Below are 18,323 nucleotides of genomic sequence, written 5' to 3'. Positions count from 1 at the left end.
ACAACATCCCACACCTTGTCTCAACAGAGAAAGTGAAAGTAATGCTTTGCTTCATTATTCTTTACCTGAGGATTTCTACCTCAAGTTTAAGGACAGTTCTTTCTTCCCGAGTAGTTCTAAAAGGAAAGCAATGATCAGGCCCCATTAGCCTTTTATTCCTTTAGAACAGAGGTAGCCAAATGAAATAAAACTGGGCCAATAAAGAATACAAAAGGATCCCTTTGGTCTGCATATTGACTTAGTTTTAAATCGTAACATTGTCAGTATTTTGTTGTATTTTTATTTAGTTTGTTAATTACTTCCCAATAGAATTATAATCTGGTGTGGTCAGCACTTGGGAATGTAGCGTCTGACATTTCTGCTGTAGAGTTTAGAAAGGAGGAACTTAATTTCTCTGATTGCTCAAAAGACCAAGGACAGAGGAGTCTGAATTGAACATGGGAAATGGAAGTTATGGTCTGATTTAAATGGTTAAATGCTAAAATCCTTAAAACTCAATAGCCTACAGTTACATTTACATAATAAGACAGTAAATTAAATTATCAAGCTTGTATATGCTTACAGAAATAAATGTGCTTTTAAAATAAATGGTCACAAATATAACTTTATCAGACAGCTTAGAAGGATGGAAAGAACAGTGATCTAGAAGTTACAAGCCCTGGACTCTGGTCCTGGTTAGATACTTACTAGCATACTAGCTCTATGACCACCAATAGTCATTAACAGGATAATAAGATTTGGAACTGGAAGGGGCTTTTGCTATCATCTTGATGAAAAAATTCTTAATCTTTTTTATGTCAAGAACCCAAGTTTTTGTCAATTGGTTAGGCCTATGAACCCTATCTCAGAATATTTGAAATAATATACATCGAAGAAAAAAGTTCAATTGAAATAGAAATTATCTTTCTACTTATTAAAAAACAAAAACAAAAACAAAAAATAAAAAAACAAGTTCAGCTCCCCCAAGTTAAGAATTCTGGATCCAGACTGCTATAATCTAACCAGCACTCATCAAGAACTTATCGTATCTGCTGGGTGCATCATTTCTGCCTCCTGGCTGCCTTGGCTTTCTCCAAATCCCAGCCAAAACTCCACCTTTTTACAAGAAGTCTTTTCAGGCCATCTCAATGCTAACGCCTTTTTTCTGAGATTATCTCCACTTTATCCTAGAGTGTATCTTGTATATATAAAGTAGTTGGCATGTTGTTTCCCCCATTAAACCTGTGAACTCCTTAAGGACAGGAATATATATTTTTTAAAGCTATTATTCGTATCACCAGCTCTTTAGCACAGTGCCTAGCACAAAGCAGGCACTAAATAAATGCTTGCAGACTTGACTACAGAAATAAATAAACAAACAAACAAACAAACAAATAAATAAATAAACAAACAACTAAGTAAGTAAGTAAATAAATAAATGCAAACAAAAAACAACTGTCCCTGCCCTCAAAAAGCTTATTTCCTCATTCTGAAGTCAAGGAAACTGAGGCCCAGAGATCAGCAGTGGCTTGTTTAAAGGCCCTACAGTTAGTGATTGACAAGGAGGCCCAGCTATTCTGACAGGAACTTTTGTGTTGCTTCTACAGAATTTCAACCTGTAAAAAGGCATCATACTACTAAGTATTCTGCTGAAAGGCTGAAATGTAATCCCACCCTGAAATCTAATTGCTGAACAACACATGACATCTTTTTATTTTCCTATGCTAAGAAAATGACTTTGCTATGAAATTTTATGTCAAATTTTGTTAAAACCATCCACAAAATTTCATTTCCTCTATACTACTCTTACCCTTCTCTCCAACACCTCAAAAACATTTTCTCCTCCATCCTTTCACGAAATGGAAATTTTAATAGTAATTTAGGGTGAAATAAGTTTATGTAAGGTATTCTTCCTATAGTAAAAAGATAGGTTTTTCTCTCCCAAATACAGAACACTTACATTTACACTAGAACAAGAAAATAAAAAAAATGTTTTTTATCTCTTCTTCTGACTTTTAAAATAAAACGATATAAATACTATTTTATAAAGTTTCAATATGTATATTATTGAATTTTAAAAGCAAAACAGGTTTAATTTATTATAAGCATTCTCTCCTCAAAATATCCCTAAAGAGAATATTACTACTGATCTAAAATATAATTTTAAGGATGCTTTGTTTTCATTTCTCTTAACACTTCAACTTAAAAATTTAGTTCCTCATCTTTAAAAAGAGAGTAGTTACTGATTTGTAAGGAGGGGAGCTAACATTTAATGGACCATAACACGCAATACTATTGTAGTGTAGTTTGCGGGTGATTCAAGAAGATTTTCCTAAAATAGGGTATGCTGTTAAAATAGGAACCACTCAAAACAGTTTGTGTGTGTGTGTGTGTGTGTGTGTGTGTGTGTGTGTGTGTGTGTGAGTGTGTGAGTGTGTGTGTGTGTGTGTGTGAGTGTGTGTGTGTGTGTTTTAAGTCAGAGGTATATCTCTATTGGGAAATTTCCACCTAAATTTTTTTTTAAGACTGAAGTGGGACAGAATGTTCATTCAACTCTCATTCATACATAAAGCATCTGCTAAGTGTCTTCCCTACTTCAATGAATGGCACTGCATTTTGCTTAGTCCACTTGACCCTTGCTCCAAATTCTAGTCATCTTTAACTCTGTCTCCCTCATGTCCTTTAATCAGTTAGTTGCTAGGTCCTGTCTCTTCTTCCCCCGTAACATCTTTTTCACCTACCTTTCTTTTTCCTGATAATACACCCGTACATTCAGTCAAACCAGTTGACTTGTTCTATTTTCCTCTCCTCTGCACCCACAGGTTATCTCCCAACCTTGCCTGGAATAGACCGCCTTCTCTCTGAGCTTCCTCCAAAATTTAGCTTATGTGACATAAATTTAATAATGAAGAATACCAAACTCAAAAGCCTTAATAAAGGATCTAGATAAGTGAACATTCAATAGGTGTAGAAAAAAATGAGGAGGAAGAAAATCGGAGAGAATAAAACTAGAAGTAAGAATGGATAAATGTTGAATTGCAAAATGGACCTTCTAGTACAATTCCATCATTTTAAAGATACAGAAACTGAGGCTTAGACTAATACATAAGAAAAGTGTACACACATAGGCTGAATTAATCTCTATAATTATGAGGAATTAAAAAAAAAACCAACCCAACTTTTAATTAATCACATACAAAACAGATGTCTAAAGAAAGGATGATGTATACTAGCACTACTTTTTATGAAATTATAGCATACTTTTCTATTTTCCCTAAAATTGAAAGTCACAGTGGAGTTAGCACAGATTGTTTTTGTTATACCCAAGAGGCATCTATTTTATAGTCACCCTATCCTTTTGCCAGACATGCCAGGACAAAGCTAGAAAAACACACCTATATACACACATATAAATGCCAAAGAAAACAAGGTACCCGTTGTAAGCAAGCAGAATATTAAATCAAAAACTTTACAACTTTGAGTGTTCTAGGTTTGGAATGCTGAAGACTTCACATTCTAAGTTATTCCTTCAATTTGAACTTAATTCACTTTTAAGATAAAATAACCCTTTAATAATGATAAGGCAGTTTCAGATATGTAATCTGTTCAATAATGACTCAGAGAAACTTGCTTTTGTCTTTGAAATTGATAGAATCCTACAAATAAGTCTTACTAAAAATGAATAAATATTTTGCTGCTTAAAAGAAAAAAAATTAAAAACACTTCTCTACAAAACAGGCATGTTTACTATTCCATCAGAAAACACCTAGCAATCATTTCCTCTGATCACTGTGGCTAATGGTGGAGATACTGCTCAAAAAAAGCTCAAAGCTTTTTTAAAAAGCTTTTAATATTCTACTAATCTGCTGACTGACTCAAATTTCAACAAATTACCTCTCTCTCTAAAATGAGGTTTTAATAGCAAAACTCAGCTTTCAAATCCTATCCCTTGTTGAAAACCAGTTAGTTAATGTGAAGCTGCATTATGGAGAAATTTTGATTTTGGTTACTTTTAAAACCTGAAAGTTCTCTTAGGTGAATATTAGAGACACTCTGAACTTCATTTTCACCAAGATCTGTCAGGACCTTTTTCTAGCCTATGGATACAATCACCTGATAATTCACCACCAGCTTATTTTTACACTTTCTAATCTGTCAATGCCCCACATCTATCAACCTGAAGCAATACCAAAAAAAAAAAAAAAAAAAACCCAAAAAAAAACCAACACCAGTTTTTCTAAGGCAAAAATTCCAAAGATGACAAGGTTGTCTAATACTGATAATTCAGTAGGTATGACCATAGGATTTTTGCTTTTAGTCTCGTCAAAATTTAACTAGTGTGAAAGGATTTAAAATAACATGGTATGCCATATGGCCAAACCTAGAATATTAATACTGAGATATCAATTACCAATCCACTAAAGCTGAAAAGCTAAGAGTCCACTGTCAGTAAGAATTTAATCCAATTTAGAGGCCAACATAAGCCAAGCTCATCAGGGGAGAAAAAAACAATTATTTGAAGATGAATATGTAAAGCCAATACTCTAATACTAAAATAAGATATCAACCTTACCTTATTAAGATATAGAGAGTCTCAAAAAGACAACCTAATCAGATAATTCAGACAGACATGGTCTCACTTTGTATCTTGGAGCTACCTTTTTCAAAAGGAAAACAATACCCATTAAGCTGAGTGAAAAGAGTAACACAGTTTAAAAATATCTAATTTTACAAACTGTGCTTGAGAAGCTACAAATTTGTTCCAAACAATTTTTAAAATTCACATGAAGATGTAAAAAACATTAAATGTATCTACCAAGCGTTACATTGCTCATATAGGCTCAGACTTGGCAATTCAGCTGGAATCTAAGATCATGAGAAAATACTGAAAAAAGTTGTAAAATCAGATACAGCATACACAGGAGTACTTCCTTTCACCACTGTGTGCCCAAGCAGATCCCAACCTCTCATACCTTAGTAGATGGTCCCTCAAAAGTCAACTTAGTCAAATAGTCAACCTTCTGGGGATGAGCCTCCAAACCTACCAGGCTGGTCCTCAGACCAGACCGTTCACTGCTGGGCTCAAAGCCTTTCTAGGTTGGTAGACCTCTCATAGCTCATATTCTATGTCTGTACATGGAAGAAAAGGGCAGCTAGGTGGCGCAGTGGAAAGAGGCAGACCTGAGTTCAAATTTGGCCTCAGACACTGGCTAGCCGCATGACCCTGGCCAAGTCAGTTAACTGTGCTTGCCTCAGTTTCCTCATCTGTAAAATACCCTGGAGAAGGAAATAGCAAACTATTCCAGTATCTCTGCCAAGAAAACCCCCAAAAGGGACACAAAAATTCAGAGATGACCAAAACAAATGAAACAACACAAGAAACTGTTATTTCTTCAAGGCTTATGTGAAAAGGTCAGTACCTTAACAAACAGGCAGTAATTTGATAGTAATAAAATGCCAAAGACTTCTAAGACTGGATATTAGATTTCAAAGACAGGCGGCCACACACTAACCTAAGAGTTGGTCTGAGTAAGCAAGGATAAATGGAGTGGTTTTAGCCACAAACGCACAATGCTACTTTGCTTTTCCAAAGTATCACCTTCAAAGAATTCCTGTGTAACCAGAATCAAAATCATTTTGGTGAGAAGAGATCTTGAAAATCATCTAGCAGAGTAGAATCAAACTCACAGTGGGCAGGACTTACCCCAAACTCCCAAGTCTGGTCAAAACCAGATTACAATGGAATTGGGAAATGTTTAACAAAAAAATAAAAATACAGTTAATATCTGACACCATGGATTGGATTCAGGCCTTGTCTAATTCAAGAACCTCTATTAACAGAGAAGCCCAGGACTTAGAGCTGCAGAGCAAACACCAGAGACCTTCCAATACAACGCCTATATTCTAGACAAAGATGGAAGACAGAGACTTGTCCATGACCCTCCATCCCTGAACAGGGGGAACCTAAATCTGAAAACTCCTGTGACTGGCCTCCCGCAGAGGCGCCCCGTTCCATTTGGGAGATCCTCTAATCATTGGGAAGTGTTCATACTGAGTCACAATCTGCTCCCTGGAGCTTCCCACCCATTGATGCCGATTCTGTCCTTTGGAGCAAAATCCCCCTGACCCATTTCACCTCCATCCACCCACACACAATGCTAGTGTTAGAGCTGAATGACTCCCTCCCAACACACCAGTTCACCTTGGAGATTTGCACTTCCCCAGCTCTGCCCCCTAAATCCTCCCTGGCTTCCCCAATCTGCCCAAGAAAGTCTGCTATGCATGATGGACTAAAGTGCCGTTATTTACATGTTGTGGACTAATGTAAGCAATGGAAAATAAAGAGAATAATATCACATTATAGGGGTCAACCCAAACATCTCATAATTGTGAAAATAGTCAAAACTATGATCAGTTACTTTAATAAAAGTTGATAAGTAATATGATTTTATTATCCAATTCTACTTCAGATTATTACATGTCACATTCCTTGCTGTGTGTAACAAATTTAAAATACAAAAAGTGTACCTACTCCCCCCCCAACTACCAGTAATGCATTACTTCTAATATATCCACAGAAACATTCATCCTTGCAAATCCTTGTTTCGATTTTTTTTTTCTTCTCTTCTCCCCCCTCCCTCCCCTAGATGGCAAGGAATCCAATATATAACACAGCCTTCTTAATAAAAATCACAGGACACAAGGTACCACAATTTTAAAGGCTTTTATAGTTTTCCAAAAGATGCGCAACAAAGATCTAACAAGTAGATTAAGTAGAAATAATTCCATTTTTAAATTATAAATTAGTTAATCAATTCACTAAATTCAGTATATATAAGCTCTGAGCTAATAAACTATGTGAACGAATGTGTACAAAACAACCAGATATTCTATAAAGAAAAAAGTCTAAGAAATACAGAAAGAGGTAAAATTTCCTATCATCAGCTGTTCTAGTTACCAGTTAGGTGGAATTTTCAATTGAACTATTTACTCCTCCCACTAGTCTTCAGTTTGAAGAGAAGCCCTTCAAAAAATAGGAAGAAAACTAGTCACTTGAGTCACTTTCCTTCTTCTCTCCCTCTTTTGAAGTCTTCTCAAATAATGCAAATGAAAACTAACAAATGCAAAATACAAACAAACCCCCAGAATATCATTTAGTAAAAGCCGTGATGAGGAGGGAGCTTCCTGAAAAAGAGAAAGCTCCAGCTTTGGAGGAAACGCCATCTTGTTGCAGTTATTGGGCCCAGGCACAGAAGGACCCATTCATTCACAGCAAGGGTGAGGGGGAAACTCTCCCACAGACACAGCTCCGGGGAATCTGCACTGGCAGAACTGCCCTCAGATTGCTGCCCCCCAGACCAACTCCCGAGTCTATCCGTGAGCCGGGAGAAGGAGTCGAGTTCTATCCTTTTAAACCTCACGAGATAACATTGTATTCCAAACCAGCCCTACACTCAGGAGAAAACTGGAAAGATGTGCGATCCGTTTTCACAAGGTTATAAACCACTGTAAAATATTATTGTTATTTTTTTTTACTTATTCCAGTTCTTTGTTTCAGTTTTAAATCCCCTCTCTCATTTTAGACAGCTGCCTTAAAAAAAAAAAAAAAAACCCCAACCCCCCCCCCCCCCCCACCAGTTTACTAGGTTCTCAGCTTCCTCATTTCATTCTTCCTCTCTTCTTTAAATGTGCATTCAGTATCTAAAATTGTAATGTGGAAGTCGCTGGTAGAGGAAAAATGCATTTTAAAGTGTTTTGAGTCTCAAGTGATTGTCACAAAAATTTTAAAGTCACATCTGCTAAAATCTCAACGAATCCCGTGTGAGTGACAAAGCTAGCATCCTGAAATAACCTCGATTAAGAAAAAATCCCCCAAAAGGGGGAGGTGGGGAGAAGATAAGGTCTCGTCAAAGAAACTCCCTTTAGCCGTCTCAGATTCCAAAGTATTTATTCTTTTGTTTACCAGCTTAAAATTAGAAGAACATTTTTGTCATAGAAAAACCTCCCTTTCTAAAAAGAATCTTGAACTTTTCACAATAGGCTGTTTGGGTATTTTTAACTCCAAATTCGAGCACTGATTTCCATGGAGACTTGCTCCCTTACTCTGTTCTGGCACACATCCTCCATGATCTTACATATTCCAGTTACATGCACCCAAAAAAAAAAAAAAATGCACCACCCTACCAGATGCAGAAGGAAGAAATTCACAGAAATGCATATGGTCCTAAATGCTTTCGGCGTGCTCTCTGATAAAAAGCAGTCATGTCCCCTTCAGTAAACACCCGTTCCAGCCTCTCTTCCTGGCTTAGGGTTTACACCCCTTCTTTTTATTAATCGCTTCTCCACCATTACTCCACACACGACAGCATTCTGGGCACCCCCTCTAACTCTTCCCGTGGGGGATCCATTTCCAAGCCCTGCTTTCTCCGGGCTCACAATTAAAAGCAGGACGCCCTGTGCGTTTCAGACGGCACAAATGGAACGAGCCAGGATGGAAGCCCGGCACCCTGGGCACCTCCCGGCCGGGCGAACCGACCGAACACTCCCTCCTCTCCCGACCCTGCTTCCCCCGGGCCGGGCCAGCCCAAACCCACCCGCTCTGGGACGACACTCGGAGGGTCTGGGGCAGGGGGACCACATTTTACCCCCGGGTGTGTATTTTTGCCCAGAAAAGGCAAAATGCAGCTCTCCGTCGAGGCAAGGCTGGGCACACGCGACCCCCTCCGAGGGCGGCGGGAGCCCGGGGACCTCGGCGGCCAAGGGCTGGGGGAGGAGGAGGAGGCAGGAAAAAACCAGGGGGACACTGGGGAAGGATGTTGGGGGCAGGAGAGGGAGGAGAGGGGGAGGAGGAAATATGGAGACAAGGATGCTGGGGGACCCGGAGGGAGGGCTATGGCAAGACCAGCATGGCTGTGGGGGGAGGGGGGTCCAGAGGGAGGAAGAGGAGAAACAGGGAGGGGGAGGCGGGAGGAGGAAGGGGAGCCGAGGGGGGCCCACGAGAGGAGAAAGACCACCAGAAGGGGCTCCGGGCGGGTCAGGGCGAGGGGGCGCGCGACCGGGAACCCCTGGGCAGGCCCGGATGGGGGGCTGGGCGCGAGATCAGGGGGAGCCGAGGAGGCCCCGACACAGGGAGGGGGTTGCAAAGCCTTCGGGGCGGAGAGGGGGCGCGGGAAGGGGGCTCCTCGGGACAAAGTGGGGTGCAGAGCCGGGGGGAGGGGACACCAGGCAGGGTGCGGGCAGGGAGGAGAGAGAAGCGGAGTGGACGCCGGGATGGCGATGGGGGGGCGCCGGCACAAGACAGGGTGCGGGCTGGGGGGGCTGAGTACACAAGGCGGGGCGCAGGCTGGGGGCGCCCCGGGCAGGGCCGGGCGGGGCGGGGCCGTTACCTCGGCGGGGCCGCTCATGAACGGGCGGGGGCCTCGTCCTGGTCCTGGGGTCCGGCCGCCGCCGCGGGGGCCTGGGCGCCTGGGCCTCCTCCTCCTCCGCCGCCGCCGCCTCTGGGCTGGGCTGGGCCGGGCCGGCCGGGCTCCCGCGGGCCGGGCAGGGGCTCCCGCCGTCGGTCAGTCAGTCAGTCCGTCTGTCCGTCCGGAGCTCCCGGCGGGGGTCCGAGGCCGCTGCTCCCACTCTGCCCCGCCTGGCGCCGCTGCCCCGGCCTCGCGCTCCCGCTCCCGCTCGCGCTCCCGCTCTCGCGCTCGTCCTCTCGCGTCCGCCCTCGCGCCCCCGGCCTCGCGCGCCCGGCCTGGCTCCCGCCGCTGCAGCCGCCACCTCCGTCCGCCCCTCAGATCCCTCCAGCCATCGGCGATGGGCGCGGCGGGGGCCCCTGCCCGCAGCCTCGGGAAACCCCACGCACCGCCCTGCCCGCCCCCGCCCACTGGCCCCCTCCCCCTCCCCCTCCGCGCGCCGCCGCCCCCGCCCGCCCGCCCTGCCGCAGGGCGCATGCGCCGCGCGCCAGCCAGCCAGCCAGTCTGCCTGCGAGCGATCCCTGCTGCTACTCCTTCTCCATTCTACGTCCTCGGCCCGCCCGGGAGCCCCGCGGGCCACCGCCCCGGGCAGGGTGGGAGGGGCTGGGCGCTTGCCCCGGGCTCCAGGCCTTAGGCTCCAAGGCTCCCGGTGCGCCTGCCCTACCGGCAATTATTAAGTACCCGCTCTTTCCAATTCCAGCACTATCCTACCGACATTTATTAAGCACCTTCTCTCTTCTGTTCCATACAGTCCAACCGGCACTTATTAAACACCTATTCTCTTCTGTTCCATGCTATATAATCTGTTCCATATAATCCCGTCGACGTTTATTTAGCACCTATTCTATGTTCCACATCATCCTACCGACATTTATTAAGCACCTACTCTCTTCCGTTCCATACAGTCCAACCAGCACTTATTAAACACCCACTCTGTTCTGTTCCATACTATATAATACAATATGGCATTCATTACAAACTTACTCTGCTGTTCCATAGAATCCCGCTGGCATTTATTTAGCACCTACTTCGCTCTGTTCCATTCGCTACAAATTCGGCTGGTGTTTATTAAGCACCAGCTCTCTATACAAAAAAATTATGTTAATCAATGCACATTTATTAAACTCCTGTTACGTGAGCCGGAGATACACATAAAAAACAGCTCCTTCTCCGGAGGAGACCCCGTTCTTAATGAGGGCGACAAAATGCTGAGGATTCTGGGAAAAAACAGGATATGTGTGCGTACATTTACATATACACACGTGCATGCGCAGGACAACATGGGGGTGATCATGGAGGGAAGGCACTCACATTAAGCATGACCGGGATAGGCTCCTGTAGAGATGCAGATTTGAGCTGGGATAGAAAGGAGCGCTGGAGGCAGAGAAACTGTGGGAGAGAATTCTGGGAATGGGGGAGAGGCGGGACAATGCCCCCGGACTGATACATCTCGTGGGCCTGTAGAGTCAGACACTTCCCGAAAATGAATATTACCAAATTACAAAGAACAAGGGCCACGGGGAAGGAAACAATGGAGAAAATATCGGTCCCCACTTTTTGCAAGGCTGCCTGCAGTTTCTCAGGGAATACCACATCCCTGGGAGCAGGGTCTCTGCCACGTCTTACAACAGTCACCATAAGGAAAAAGAGAGATCATTTTGGTCAGTTTGCGCTTTTTGTGCGCCCGGCTCCAGCTCCTCAACCAATCAGCAGAGTCCTCTTCTTCTCGCAGCAATCACCCGGAAGTAGTCCTAGAGCACCAGAGCCCAATCTTCCATCTGGGGGATTTTACCAGACAGCACTCCCTGTTCCTAAAAATTAGCTTTTTATTGCCCAATCCTTTCAAAAAGATCGTTTCCTCTTTCTCTGTGAACAAAAAAGTGTATTAACTCTGGATCAAAGAAAGGATGTGTTTGAAATGTGCCCCCATCAGTAAGGTGACCTCAAAATGTATTATAAAGCCATAATTATCAAAGAATCTGGCACTGGCTTAGCCTGCTGAATCAGTGGAATAGATTAGTATAAATGCGTTACAGTAAGTGACTGTAGAAATCCGGTATATGATAAGCCCAAAGATGGAAGCTTTGGAAGCAAAAACTCATTATTTCACAAAAACTGCTGGGAAAACTGGAAAACAGTATGACAGGTATAGGCCAACATCTCATAACCACACACCAAGATAGGGTCAAAATATACACATAAAGAGTGAGACCATAAGCAGATTAGGAGATCCTGGAATAGTTTATATGTAAGATCTGTGCATAAGAGAAGAATTTACAAGTAAACAAGAGATAGAGAGCATTACAAAATGTAAAACAAATAATTTTGAATACATAAAAAGGTTTTGGACAAACAAAATCAATGCAGCCAAATTATAAGGAAAGTAGAAAACGGGGAAATGTTGCAACATGTATTTCTGATGAAGGCTGAATTTCTTGAATATATAGAGCAGTGGTCCTCAAACTTTTTTAAATAGGGGCCAGTTCCCTGTCCCTCAGACTGTGGGAGGCCGGACTATAGTAAAAACAAAAGCTCACCCTCTGTCTCCGCCCCCAGCCCATTTGCCATAACCCGGTGAGCCGAATAAACGTCCTCAGTGGGCCGCCTGTGGCCCGACGGCCGTAGTTTGAGGACCCCTGATATAGAGAGTTGAGTTTAATTTATAAAAATATAAGGCATTCCTTAATTGATAAATGTCAAAGGAAACAAATATGCAGTTTTCAGACAAAAAAAAATCAAAGCTATCTATAATCATATGAACAAATGCTCTAAATCATTATTGGTCAGAGAAATGAAAATAAAAATGATCTAAGGTACTACCTCATATATCAAATTGACTAATATAACAAAAAAGAAAATGATGGATGTTGGAGATGTGGGAAAATTGGGACAGTAATGTATTGTTGGTGGAGTTGTGAACTGATCCAACCATTCTGGAGTGTAATTTAGAACTCTGCCTAAGGGGCTATAAAATCATATATAACCTTTGATCCAGCAATACCACTTCTAGGAATTTATCCTAAAGACATTTCAAACAAGGGGGAAAGGACCAATATATACAAAATTATTTATTATAGCTTTTTGTGTGTGTGTGTGTGTGTGTGTGTGTGTGTGTGTGTGTGTGTGTGTGTGGTGGCTAAGAATTAGAAATCCAAGGGTTGTTTATCAATCAGAGAATGGCTAAACAAGCCGGGAACATGATCATAATGGGATATTTTTGTGTTATAAGAAATACCATGCAGGACGATTTCAGAAAAAAATCGGAAAATAATTAGGTGAACTGATACAAAATGAGGTGAACAGAAACAGAAGAATGCTGTACCCAGGTATGGCAATATTTTTTGATGAAGAATTATTCTCAGCAATATAACAATCCAAGAAAATCCCAAAGTACTCATGATGAAGCTTACTATCCAGTTCCAGAGAAAGAATTGATAATTGTTTGAATACAGACTGAAACATCTTATTTTTCACTTTCTTTTATTCAAGTCTTCTTATACAAAATTACTAAAATGGAAATGCTGTACATGATTGTACATGTACAACCTATATCTCATTGCTTACTCTCTCAGGGAGGGAGAAGGAAAGGAATAGAACTTAAAACTCAAAACTTTAAAAAGAATTTAAAATTATTTTGACATGTGATTGGGAAAATATATTTAGAAAGAAAAGAAGGAAGGAAAGATGGATGGAGAGAAGGAAGAAAGAAAAAAAAAATCCAGGTGAACAGAAAAACTTCTTGGAAGGAGAGCATCAGAAAAGTCAACCAATAGAGTATTGTGACTAGGATATCAGGCACAATGTGGTTCAACTAAGCTTAGTATCGCAAGCATCTGTTCAATAGAGGAGCTACACTCTAGGAACTTTTATGGATAGAGAGAAAGATGGCACCAAACTTGATAGTTGCAGAACTGTAAGTTTTCCTGAATACATGGGTTTTCCATATTCATATGCTTCTCTGCCAGATTTCTAAATATGTGCTCTCTAAGAGTGTAACCCAGGTTTCTGTGTGTAATATGATGCATTTATTCTTCCTGCATGTTCCTTATAGAAGAATCTGTAATGTTATTTTTTTATCTTATTAGTAAATGGCTATTTTGTGCTCTAATGAATTCTTATAAAGGAAAGGAAAGGCAGAGAAAGAAAGAGAGACAGACAGACAGAAAGAAAAAAATTAAGAAAGACAGAAATCAAGAAAAGAAAGAAAGAAAGAAAGAAAGAAAGAAAGAAAGAAAGAAAGAAAGAAAGAAAGAAAGAAAGAAAGAAAGAAAGAAGGAAAGAAAGGAAGGAAAGAAAGAAAGGAAGGAAGAAAGGAAGGAAGAAGGGAAGGAAGAAGGGAAGGAAGAAGGAGGGAGGGAGGGAGAGAGGGAAGGAGGGAGAAAGGAAGGAAGGAAGGAAGGAAGGAAGGAAGGAAGAAAGGAAGGAAGGAAGGAAGGAAGGAAGGAAGGAAGGAAGGAAGGAAGGAAGGAAGGAAGGAAGGAAGGAAGAAAGGAAGGAAGGAAGGAAGGAAGGAAGGAAAGAAGGGAGGGAGGGAGGGAGGGAGGAGGGAAGAAAGGAAGGAAGAAGGAGGGAGAGAGGGACAGTGGGAAGGAGGGAGAAAGGAAGGAAGGAAGGAAGGAAGGAAGGAAGGAAGGAAGGAAGGAAGGAAGAAGGAAGGAAGGAAGGAAGGAAGGAAGGAAGGAAGGAAGGAAGGAAGGAAGGAAGGAAGGAAGGAAGGAAGGAAGGAAGGAAGGAAGGAAGGAAGGAAGGAAGGAAAGAAGGGAGGGAGGGAGGGAGGGAGGAGGGAAGAAAGGAAGGAAGAAGGAGGGAGGGAGGGACAGTGGGAAGGAGGGAGAAAGGAAGGAAGGAAGGAAGGAAGGAAGGAAGGAAGGAAGGAAGGAAGGAAGGAAGGAAGGAAGAAGGAAGGAAGGAAGGAAGGAAGGAAGGAAGGAAGGAAGGAAGGAAGGAAGGAAGGAAGGAAGGAAGGAAGGAAGGAAGGAAAGAAGGAAGGAAGAAACAAAGAAAGAAAGAAAGTGTATTCTCCTGTGCTGTGGTGGGGAAAGACCACTCCTCTCCAGCCTCTCATAGGAAGTTCCAGAGAAGCTAGCTGAACAATGTAAGGAAGAATGAGATGGGATGGATTCTCTCTCTTTAAAAGACTTACTGACTCAGAGACTTTTCTTGTTTATTGGCCAAAATGTAGTTTGCTTCCTTATCTCAAAGAACCAAGCCCTTTCATCATAGAGCTACTTGTGTCCCTGGAACATCCAGAACTTTTTAGAGGAATACTGCTATGTGTCTACACACATATATTACAAAGTATTTATCCATTATCTATGTTTGCTTCTTCTTAGAGGCAGCTAAGTAATATAGTAACTGTTGCACTCCATCACTTGGAGGGAACTTCCAAGCTAATGAACTTGATGGGGTGAATAAGACCCCCCAAAAGACCAGATCTTTGGTAGTTAGGTTATAAGGAGCATTAACTAGAGGAACTGGAATTAAGGGTATACAGTTTGGAAGCCAAGCTATTCCATGAGGCAAGCAGGGATTCTCTCCTTAAATGGACCTTTTGATTTTGATTAGGCCTTTTGTTCTCCTAAGTAAGCCTTTATTGCAGTAGGCCCCAGTTGAATTCCTTGTTCAATTTCTTGCACTTATAATCCCTGCGATTACTGTATCCAATTAGAAGGCCAAATTATGATGTGACTTTCTATAAAAGAACTACCTGTACCTCAATTTCCCCCAACTTTTTTTTTAGCAAAATCCTTTTAGGGTTGGCCTGCTGTTGGCCAACTCCCCAATTCTTTGCGAGTTCATTAGGAACCACCCACCTTATGGCAGCAAGCTCCCTAGGAACTTTGTCTTATGGCCTCTTTCCCAATTGTGAGTTCTGCTAAGTCAATGGCATAATAATAAAATCTTTGTCTCTTGATTTGGAGAAGGTCTAAGCCAACAAATTCTCTTCAGACACCACACTGGGCCCAAACCCCAATATGTTTTGGGGTTCGAACCTCCTTTCCCCATAATTTGGCAGACAGCATGTAGGAATACTGAAACTCTAATATATTTTGGGGGTTCCAGCTTCTGTACCTCTGTACCCCATCATTTGGGGGCTATGGAGAGCTCATACAGGGCAAGCGCTCACAAGGTATCAGAAAGGACACTCTCAAGGTTTCTCTTAAGAACTTTAGAAGGATTGTATGATATGAGAGACACAGGACCGCCCAGCATGGCGTGCCCTCATCAGAGAAGGTGCCGTGCTCTATGAGCAAAGCAGAACTGAGGTAGCTCAGAAGGAAAGCCAGATGATGTTCCTAGGGACTATTGTATCTGACCTGAGGCAGAGCATTCCCAGCTTGTATTGGTCTGATCAGCCATGGTATCTTGACTCTAATACAGTAATGTTATTTTGGTTCTCTTGGAGAATGAAAGACAACAATCGCCAACCACTTTTCCACATAAATCTGGTAACTCTGGTCTTCACAAGATCCTCCATCTCCCCACTTGGGGCGTGGTGGAATATGGTGGAAGCCATATTGTGGAGATATTAAGTTCTAAACCATGGAGACGGCAGTTTATCCTAGAGTAATAGGGGAGCCAATGCAGATTTTTTTACATTGAAGATTATGGCCAGAGCTGTGTTTTAGGAATTTTAATTTTATAAATCAAAAATCAATTGAACCAATCTGTTTAATGAATTTTATTGCAGCCATGTAGAAAGTAGAGAGAAACAGAAGAGAGGAAGGTCAATTAGGAGGTCACTGAGATAATAAAAAGTGTGTGAGAACTTGACCTGGGTCAGTGGCCATGTAAATGAAGAAAAGTGAAAAATGGGAAGATAAAAGGCTACAAGAGAGGGGAAAGTGACCTCCTTTACCTTTTTCTACCTTATTGTGGATCAACCTTTCCTCCTGGATACTCACTTTGTTCCCTTTTGATTTTCCTCCACCTATAAAACTACTCCTTTTTAAGTCTTTGGTGAACATCATCCCAATCTTGTCCCCTCATTGTGAATGACCCTAAAAAGCTTTTCCCAGGTGCTTTCTCTCTCTAGTTCTCTCACTTTCTCTCTTTCTGTCATTCTCTCTCTTTTTTATTTCTCTCTCTCTCATTTTCCCTCCTTCTCATTCTCTCTCTAATTTTCTTTCATGTTCTCTTTCTCTAGCTTTCATTCTCTTTCATCTTTCTGTTTCTCTATCTTTGCCTTTTATTTTTCCTCTCTCCCTACCTTCATCCTTTTCTCTGTGTCTCTTTCTGTCTCAGTCTTAATCCTTAGTTTCTGTCTCTCTCTTTCTGTAAAGATTAAATTCATTTTGTATCATTTTTAATTGATCTTATTTACAATTAAGTGATTTTTGTCCTGTAACTACCTACATCATGGTTCCCTGCTCTGAACTTAGTCCAGAACTTAATGATCTGTAATGGGTTAAGTTTAGAAATCTAGTTCTCTTGCTAGTAATCACTGTTTTAGTCCTGCCCCAAGACTTTTGCTAACTTTGGAGGTTGTGGCTTGTCATTGAGTCTACTATCTTTATATAACTAAGGTCTCTTTCAAGAATGTTTGGTTTGTCCAGTTGGGAAGCTCTTGGGCTAGTTCAGGGGAGGTGTTCCTCAACAGCAACCTGTACAAGGAACCATTTGTGAACAGAGAGTTCTGTGTGGTACCTTGTGTCCTGTGATTTTTATTAAGAAGGTTGTGTTATATATTAGATTACTTGCCATCTAGGGGAGGGAGTGGGGAGAAGGGAAGGAAAAGAAAATTGAAGCATAAAGACTTGCAAGGATGAATGTTGAAAATTATCTATGCATATATTTTGAAAATAAAAAATGTAAAAAAAAAAAAAAAAAAAAAAAGAATGGTTTGTTCTCCAAAGAAGTCTAGACCACTATCTTGCAAGTGGACTCAAACAATGATAGTCACAGGAGGAAAGGAAGGGGATTGTTACTAGTTCTCATTCTCAACTTTCAACCAATCATATTGCTCCCCATGCCTCAGCTATATAACGAATCATATTGTCCTCAATTCCATTATGTCACCTTTCTTTTCTTTGTTCTGTGATCCCCAAGTCTATAAAAAAGGGAGCTGTCTTTGTTTGGGATCTTTGGCTGGAAACTGAGGTGGCCATTGACCATTTTATTGGCAGGTAGTATACCCCTGTTAATAAAATGATATCTTCCTCAGAAAATCATGCCTTCATTTACCTTTCTGTTAAATTTCACTCATGATATTTTTCCCTCTCCCCTTCCTTCTCTCTTTTTCCTCTCTGTAACCTCCTTGCTTCCCATGGGTGCAATTACCTTCTCTATGCAGATGATTCCCAGAGCTATATACCCAGTCCCAATCTCATTCTTGGTTTCCAGTGTCTCATCACCAACTGAATATTTTGAGCTGCGTATTCTATAGGTATTTCAAATTCAACATCTAACATAAAACTCATTACTTTCCCCTAGATCTAACCTTTGCAGAAGAAAATGGCAAACTACTCTGCTATCTTTGCCAATGAAACTCCAAATGGGATCAGGAAGACTTGGATATGACTGAAACTTTTCAAACAATAACAGCCACCATCACTACCCCCCACTCACAACAATAGCACCCATTATGATCACCGACAAATCTATCCCTCTTCTGAAATGAGCTGTCCTGTTGTGGACACCACCATTCTCTTAGCCACACATGTTTGTGACCTTGTTGGCAAATTTAAACTGCTCACTCTCACTCCATACATTTTGTTAGTTTCTCAGCTTGTTATTTCTACAATCCAACATCTCTCCCATCCATACCCTTCTCTTCATGATCAATGCTCCATGCTCTTTATCAGCTCTTATCTTGTTTCTTTCCTCTCTAAAACAACCAGTAGCCAAGGTGACATTGCTAATTCACTACATCCCTTTCCTACT

General features: G+C 41.7%; 1 protein-coding gene across 2 annotated transcripts in view; it reads right to left on the bottom strand.

Annotated features, from left to right (window-relative positions):
* The window catches only part of GNB1 (G protein subunit beta 1), a 108,422-nt gene extending 98,631 nt beyond the window's left edge, over positions 1-9,791 (bottom strand). For both annotated transcript variants that reach the window (XM_074306543.1, XM_074306541.1), the window contains exon 1: positions 9,366-9,791. The gene's annotated coding sequence lies outside the window, so the exon portion shown is untranslated. The remainder of the gene's footprint in view (positions 1-9,365) is intronic.
* Positions 9,792-18,323: the final 8,532 nt, after the last annotated feature.

The sequence above is a fragment of the Sminthopsis crassicaudata genome, chromosome 3 (genome assembly GCF_048593235.1).
Source record: "Sminthopsis crassicaudata isolate SCR6 chromosome 3, ASM4859323v1, whole genome shotgun sequence".
NCBI lineage: Eukaryota > Metazoa > Chordata > Mammalia > Dasyuromorphia > Dasyuridae > Sminthopsis > Sminthopsis crassicaudata.
The sequence above is the reverse complement of the archived record's forward strand: the minus strand, read 5'-3'. Positions and strand labels throughout refer to the sequence as shown.